Raw genomic sequence first — 8,770 nt, forward strand, 5'->3', positions numbered from 1 at the left:
GATTCTTAACTTCCAATTTCCTCAACAAAGAATTGTCCGACTCTTCAGGGCACGAAGGCTAAGGGCAAAGTCTCAGTCCTGACCTTATTATTCCCCACCCTCTTCTTGAGAACTGCATTGATCTTCAGAGTTAACCATCATTTTCTGTAGCCATAATGTCTCTAGAAGCATGCTGACTGCAGAGCATCCTCAGGTTCTTTCTGCATTCTCAGGTCCAGTTCATGAACAGGCTGTCTGCTTTAACAGGTGCTGTCGCTACTGCTTGCTGCTATTCATCCAGTTACTCTATGATTTTCCACCAATTTCTCTCTTTGCACTCGGACATGCATGCTGTGCACTGAATCACTTATGGGGTGAAACCTCCCTCTCTCTCATCAGGAAAATCTCTGATTTTTCTTGCATCTATCTGTTTTGCCCCAGGTGTCCCGCCTGCCTTTGCACTGCACTCTGTTTACGTGCAAAACACGAAAATGCTGGGCTGACCAGAACTTCCTTCTCATACCAATTGCTACATCCACTTTGGAATGGGGCATCTATTTGAAAGGACAGGAATCAAATCTCTGTTCCTCTCACAAACCTCACCTTTCTGTCTGGGTGGCTGCCCTTCTTATCAGTGGAGCCCTTGGCTTTTGTTCCCCAGACTCCCACTGTCCTCCTGCTGAAGGGAGAAGTCTAAGTCCAGGCACAGAAAGGAAAAGCTGGGAGGGCTCAGTTAAATGGGCACTTCTAGTACAGGGAAGAGTCAAGTAAAAAGTCAGAGTATGTTGGATATTAGCAAGCACAGGCATGAGGCTACTCCAGAAATGTGACCATTTGTCAGGCCCATCACTCTGTTATGCTCTTTACTACAGAGGTGGACCATGGCGTGGATTCAGGTCTGTGGAATTCGGGGATGCTCAGTATCAAGTCAGTATTTTAGGTTCATTATGGTATCAGAACTTTCCTGACAATAACAAAATGACAGGAGTCTTCCTTTTTCGGCCTTCTTGATGTGGTGAATGATGGTACCACCCCTCCATGGGAATTTGGTTGCTGGTTAAATGCTGTGATTCAAGTGCCCAGATTTTTGCTTCACTAAAGCATTTCTCCATCATCTACGCATGTGGCCGTCTGATACTTGAACACTGGAGAGTTTTTAAATACAAACACTCCCAGGAGGGGCCGTGCATTAAGCACTTCTGGTCTATAACACCTTAGTGTGATTTGTCTCTTAGCAGCTATGAGCTGCTCTCCATAGCCTGAGATGCCCACCAGGAAAGTTCTGAAGGAAAAAAATCCATTATGTATCTGGGGAAGCAGGCCTGATAAGCTGCTACCATGGGGCTTCTAGAAGGCCAGAGGCCACCATGGGGGATGAGAAAAGGAGGGGCTTAAAAGGATGCTGGGAAAAGGCTGAAAAGTGTCAAGGTAAACTTGGTTGACATCTGGTTTTGCCCCTGAGTCAACCTTCTTCTGACCAATAGAAACTCCATTTTGATGACCATGGAGAATGCCTGCCCTGAATTCTTCCTTCTATCATTCAGCAGCTTCAAAGAGAGGGACATTAGCTGAATTCTTTAGAGGCTAAAGACCTCTTGTAAATGTCTATATACTGAACTGGTTTTAGTGCTGGAATTATGAGAGTCACAGAAACATATCAAACACGTCAAAGGGCTCAAAGTTGGCTAATCAGGAGATGCCACAGTGGGAACCACACTTAGAAATAGTCAAGCAGGCCACAAAGGGCAAGGGAGCTAGTAGCTCTGTATGATTCAGCTGATATTGGACAAGGACCCAACCTCCTCCCTGGCCCTTTTTACTGTTCTAGACACGTGAGTAATACTTTACTCTGTTACAACCTCTCATCCAAAGTCTCTTCACATCACTTTTCTATCAGCCTGACTACTGAACAGCAGCGATATGGAGAAGTTCCTGATTAGTGTTTTTAAGTGTTTACAAATCTGACTGAATAAAGAATTATCAAGTTACATTTTGCTTTCTTTAAAGAACAAAACCGATTATCCGTTCCTTCCTGTGCCATTTGTTGGAGATAACCAATTTTAAGTGAGATAAAACATTTTAATGGACAAAGTCATGCATCCCGTTGGTATGAGACCATTGATGCCCATCTTGAAAAGAATAAAATGAATGACATGGTTTCATATGTTACACTCAACATGCAGGATAGAAATGAATAATAGGAAAATACAAACTAATAATAATAATGTATCTTAGGATATGCCTCAGAATTTCTGAAGCACAATGGAAACCAGTAAGTGTTATCACAAAATTTTTAGTGTTCTTTTGCTAAAATATAAGTGTGTCTTTCTTGTGTTAATGACTTCAATATTATAGGAATAATACATCTAATACAATGGATGTATTAGCTATATAATTCAAAATACTGAAGGTATATATTTAGTAATAAATTTATTCTATGTATGAAATATAGCACTGAACCAAATCAAATCTTATATTAGAATTACTATTAGGATTAATATACTAGAAGACAAATAGCTTTTAGGTGAACTCGTAATGTGTGAATATGGATTCATAAAAAAAGACAAAACCAAGAAATTTACACATTTTATTGAAAGAACAAAAAATAAACAACATAGAAATAGCATACTAAAATGAATTGCATAATGCACACTTCTAAACACAAATAAGCAGTACAGCACTATAACTTGGAAAAAAAAAACCCCAAAATCAATGCATCTGCCCTATTGATAGCAGTTGAGGGAATGAGCTATTGCATTTTGGAGGCAAAACATTATGGGAACAGTTTACATTTATTAAATACAGTGATCATTATTTAAATCTATAATTGTTGCACAGGGCTAATAATTTTCTTATTGATAAGTATTTTTAAATTGGCATTTTTCTGCCCAAAATATGTGCTTCCATTTTCTACATTATACTGGATTGTTGTTATACAAATGCATAAAATTAGCCCTTTAAAAGAGTATATTTTGGAGCATCTTTTAAAGAAAACTTATTTAAATTATTGTAATTTGGGGGCATGTCACAAATTGTTCATTTTCTAATAATTAAAGCAACAACAATAATAAAAGGAAACTTATTTTGAAAAGGGCAATCCCAGAGTCCAATGATATAATGGTCATGTAATTCTCTCAACTGCTAGACACAAAAGACACAGCAAGAAAATAATTTGGTTTCCATCATTAACAAACAGCATCTGTATACTGGAATAAAGCTTTGGAATCATGCAGTTCTGTGACAGATCAATGTTTTAGGTTGTGTGTTTGGGGAGAAAAGAGCACTGCTTAAAGTTGGGTTACTTTTAGGTCTTGTTACAGGGTTGTTTTTTTTTTAATTAAAGTAATAATGATATACCTGTGACTTATTTCACAGTGATATGCTATAATTGAGGATGGGTTCTATTTAAAGATAAAATTCCTCTGGAATAACCCTGCTTTGGAGTATTGATGGGTGGTTCTCTTTCAGTAAAGAACAAGTAGAGGGGCTGGAAACTGAATTAGTCAAACTAAATCCTTTCCTGGGCTTAATAATAGAGGTCCTTTCATTCTCTAATTTTACTTACTTAAAAGACAGCACTGTGTTTAAGCTCCAAAGAGTGTGACATAGTGGCTGTCAGTATGCACCACATGCCATCAATTAACTGGTTATCTTTTGTGATGCTTCTAGGTTCATTCTTACTATTTTATAGGTGATTCTGCCTGACTTAAAATCTTACTATATTTCTATTGACCTTATGAAAATATATTCGTGTGGCTTATAGTTTCACAAGGAAATGTCAACACAAGAACATGGGTTAAGTTGGGGAAATATGTTGGTGATAAGGTTAAAGTTGGAGTTCCTAACTACAGAAGGAGTGAATGCTTACATTTTCTATCAATGGAAATACTGGTCAGATGGTCAGGCTGTTAGCTGTATGGCTGACTCTATGTGGTTATGGGCTCAAGGGGGGGAATAAAAGGACATTTCTAACCAACTGGCCCTGAGCTATTGGACAACTGTAAGGCTTGGATTGCTTTCTGGCTTTGGCTTATTTTCCTGTCTCTGTAAGTGAGAACTATCAAAATGGGTAGCAATATTAATAACAACTCCCTCAATCCCAAGATGGGCTCCTTCTCCAGGGCAAGGACAACAGGCCTCAAGATGGGAAGGACTCAAAGCCCTCATGGTGATCTATCCTTAAACCTTTCTAACCTCGACCTTTTCTAGGCCTCATCGCCTGGAGGCAACAAAAAGATAAATGGTGATCTGTAGGTGATGTGGGAGCTGAAATTGGCAGAGATGATCTGATTGAAACATTCTTTTACAGCTCTGATGTACACAAGATTTCGGCTAGTTCTCTTCTGTTTCGTTAAAAGAGTAGGAGGCTGAAGTGGCACAGTGAAGCGCTGTCTCATCTGATAAAGGTAAGTCAGAAAACAGCCATTTCTAAAATTGTGCCAGAAGCATTTTTTCCTTTGCTGAAGGGAATGAAATGCTCTGTGCTAGCCATACTTAACTGTTAAATTACATCTTTCAGTAGTTGTCAATTTGGTTTTGGCTTCTGGATCTTGAAGGGGAAATAGTGGCAAATGTTAGCAATTTGTCACTTAAATACATATTAATTGATGTAACCGATATATCTCAATCGACCATTTTCTGTGAAAGATGAAATCTAAGTAGATCAGAATGGGAATATCCATCTTGCAATTTACAACTCCTTGCAACCATTGAAAGAAGACCTCAGCCAGAAACCTGCTGCGTGTGTGTGTGTGTGTGTGTGTGTGTGTGTGTGTGTGTGTTTACAGTGAGGATTAATTTAAAAACAAACGATCTCTGCTAGCAATCTTGCTAAAAGCTGAAGTACCTTAACTTTTGTTTAGTGCCGTTAGCTCAAGTTGACCTGTTAACCTGTAACCAGTCTTGTCTTATGACGAGCCCTAGCAAACTAGAAAGCCTCCACAACAGCAAAGCAACATCATGTTTTAGTTAAGTCTTGTAGCAAAAAAAAAAAAAAAAAAACCCTTCTTCTCAAAGCCTTAGAAATAACTCTCTCTTACTAACTTTTCCACTATTATCACAGACTTCTTATATCAAAAAAAAAAAAAGCTCCAAGGATCGCTCTCATGGACTATGTACATAAGTGCAAAAAAGGTGTGTCTCACACGTTCGCACCCTAACTGAGACCATCAGTTAACTGCAGCATATGTCTCTTCAACACTGTTATGGGGTCATTCCACAGTATCTGTATGGATGGTTTCACAAAGATGAATTAATTTAATCTGTGCTTTTGTCATTCTTTAACCCTCATTTGGATAGATTTGTAAAAGAGAATTTTTGTAGCTACAGCTATGCCACTTGAATAGAATGATTCTGAATAAGTAAGGTTATGGAAAGAGATCGGGGCATATTATAAATACGATTGTGTTTTGGAGTCTAAATACTGTGGAATAACCCTATCCACACAACAAATTCTATCAGCTCTAAAGCCTGATTCTAGAATCCAGATGTTGTAAACTTTTTGCCTAAAAAAGTCACACAAAGACACAAATTCAGTTTTCACATGGGAATTTGGATTAAAAAGAAAAATCCACCATATCTATTTCTGATCTTTGAGCTGTATCTGCTACATGCTCACACTGTCAAAAACCACAGAGTTTACAAGTAAAATTTTCACGCACAAAAAAATGTCTAAAGGTAGCCATGTTGTAGGTTTGTTGCTAAAGCAACAACTAAATACAATTAGTTAAAAATTATTATTTGTATATAAAGTTAAGTTTGTTCTTAAACTGTGAACTGTAAGGAATAGTTATGAACTATACTCTATACCTTGTTGTTTTTCAGTGTCAGTTGAGGACCTATCTAGGCGGGTTGAATGCCTGTAGTAAAATCTTAAAGCTTCTCTAACTCTCCTTCAAAATTAAATTCATACTAATGATACTTAAAGATATGAAAAGGGAATAAAATAAAAACTTTAAAAAGTAAATAAGAAAAATGAAAACGTGGCACCAGTTAGTGAGTTGGTGCCCAGAACCTCTATTTGTCATTATATTTACAGTTTGATTAGGCTGTCAACTAAACTTGCAAAAAAAACTTGTCATACTCTTTTACATAGTGTTTATTCTATTGCCTTTGACAGGCACTGGTAAAATTAAAAATGAGGCCACTATCTTCCTAAATCTATTCAACAGAATTGGGAAATCATATTTCCCTCAATCATATTTCCCTATTTATTTCAAAGTGTGTGAAATGTAGAAGAGATCAAAGAAAGAAGATTCCAGTTTCAATTCGTTCTGTGCATCACAGCCTACCCTACAGACTGAAATAACTTGAAAACGTGTGGCTGCATTTTACCTAAGAGCATCCTCATGTACTCTCCAAAGGAGTGGAGGAAGGACCAAATAACATTCCAAGTAGCACACAGGCCTTCCCTACATACTATTTAATAAAATTTGATGTCAATGCTGTCCTTAATCAGACATCACTGTGCTTACTGGTCATGCCATGAAAAAGAGATTCATGTTGTAAAGATTAATTTTATTTGGTTCCTGCTGATGGTAAGGAGGAGGTACTTGCTTTGCCCCCATTGGAGAGCTGGTGAGCTGAGGCTGCCCATTAGTGAACACAGCCTAGTGGTGTAGGACAACACTTATGGCAAGATCAAAGTGCTTTAGCGTGTTCAGAAATGGATGGCAAAGACTGATGGAATAGGGAGAGGATAGCTTTTCATATCATGATTAACTACAAATTAAAGACTCTAATTTAGACAAATGCAATGAAATGTGACAGCTAGTTGATGAATCGTGCTCCAATTGCAAAAGCAAATACTGCACGGATTTTATGAATCCATTTAATTTAAGTTTCTTAATCCTCTTTAGAATATACTTATGTTGTGGTCACATAGTGCTTTAAAAAATTTGACACTACTAAAACCCTCTTAAAAGAAAACCTTTAGATTATTTTCTCTGTATACATGACCTGTTTTATCCAAGTTTCAGCACGCTTGCATATTTTGCAAAAGGCTGAGAGGAATGGACAAAAACAATAATTTTGGATAAATAAAAAGAGGCCCTTGTAAATTAAAAAGCTTATAAAATGTTAACTAAGAATCACAAGTGATTAGAATTTTATATATACAGTCCATCCAGTAAATTGTTGTTTAGAGTCACTGATTAGTTTTGTGACTTGTCTTTTTCACCAGAAATTTATAGTCTAATGACTTCTTTTCTTTTCTTGAATAAAGATCACTTGAATAAGTCATTGCACAACTAGTTAAAGAGTGCTATCTTAAAATTGCATTTTTGTCAAAATTCTTTCACCTCTGATCAAAACCTTAGTGCTTTGAGTTTTCTTTCTTTAAATTCACTCACAAAGCAACTTTTAAAATGCCAACAATATCAAAAATTGTTGCACCAAAAATACCACTACCCTGAATATCTCTCACTGAACCTCTTACTAAAAAATACATCATTATTCATGTCTTCCAGTGCTTAAGGCAACATGCAAACGGCTGTACTCTAGGTTTATTGTCCATGTACATCTTTGTCAGAAGTTTAAAAAGTTAAGCGAGACAGTATGCTGTATCAAAATGTGAAATGACAAAAAAGTTCATTTCACACTGAAAATGTCTCTGTCTCTTTTAAGGAATACATCTAGAGTAGCTCAGGTGCATCCCTCCTGGATTCATGTGATCAAATCTGCCCTTCCTGAGAGGCACCAGCACAGGTTTTACAAAACTCAGTTCCAAACACAAGTAATTTCACAAAGGCATATTCTACTTTCTTCTCTAGCAATGTCAAGATTTTGGGAAACAGAAATTAAGTAGTTCAAAGGACCAAAAGGTAAAAGTCAAGACACCTCTTGCTCTCTAACTCCAGACAATACTGTTAGCAGATGACAACGGCTCAATACAAGCAAGACCATTTAGAAATCCCTGATGATCATGATTTGGATTGATAATTAAGATCAACAGGATATCAGCTACTGAGGAGTTAATTTTGCTCTTTTGTACTCTGAGCCAAAATGATCTGCCTTGGGATGGAGTCTCAAATGTTCTGAAGCACAAACAATGTGAAAAAGGCGAACAACCAGGAGTCAGGAGATATTTCTGGGTCCAGCTGCTACCAAGTAGTTAGGCAGCCCTGGGCGAATCACATGCCCTGGCTGTGAAAAGGTTTTGCCAGTTCCACTGTTCTGTGATTCAAACACTACTAGCCGGCTTAAGGTATCCTAAATCAGATTTTCCCTTTGCTTGTCATTTTCATGAAGGAGAAAAATAAACTTGGTATAAACATCAAATTTGATGATTTTATACTTTCCAGTGAGAGAACACATATTTAGTAGAAAATATTAAATCTATCTAAATCAATGCAAACTATCATATGGTTCTACCACTGATTAATAATAGTAACTTTAATTACTGAGTAGGGTGGAAGAAGTATGTGACATACCATGGGAATTAATTGCTATTTTACTTGGTTATACAATTATTTCAAAAGTATTAGTAATGTGAATTCAGGTCAGCTCTGTGGAGTGTAGCCACTCTGTCTCATCCAAAGGGTGTTACAAACCTCTCTATTCGTCTCTATTATGATTTTCAAAACATATAAAAACAAAGAAATCCAAACAAACAAAAATAGAGGCTTGGTTATGATATGAGAGATTCTGCTGTTAATAAAGTTTGGGAAGGGCAACACTTAACATATTATATCACAGGCACCTGCTTCTTCACTGGAATGTTTAACAAAACTGGAAACTCAGCTGAACTGAGGCTAAAGACAACTGTGGACATCCTTCTTAGAAATATTAAATA

Source organism: Neophocaena asiaeorientalis, unplaced genomic scaffold (assembly GCF_003031525.2).
Source record: "Neophocaena asiaeorientalis asiaeorientalis breed wild unplaced genomic scaffold, Neophocaena_asiaeorientalis_V1.1 scaffold959, whole genome shotgun sequence".
Taxonomy (NCBI): Eukaryota; Metazoa; Chordata; class Mammalia; order Artiodactyla; family Phocoenidae; genus Neophocaena; species Neophocaena asiaeorientalis.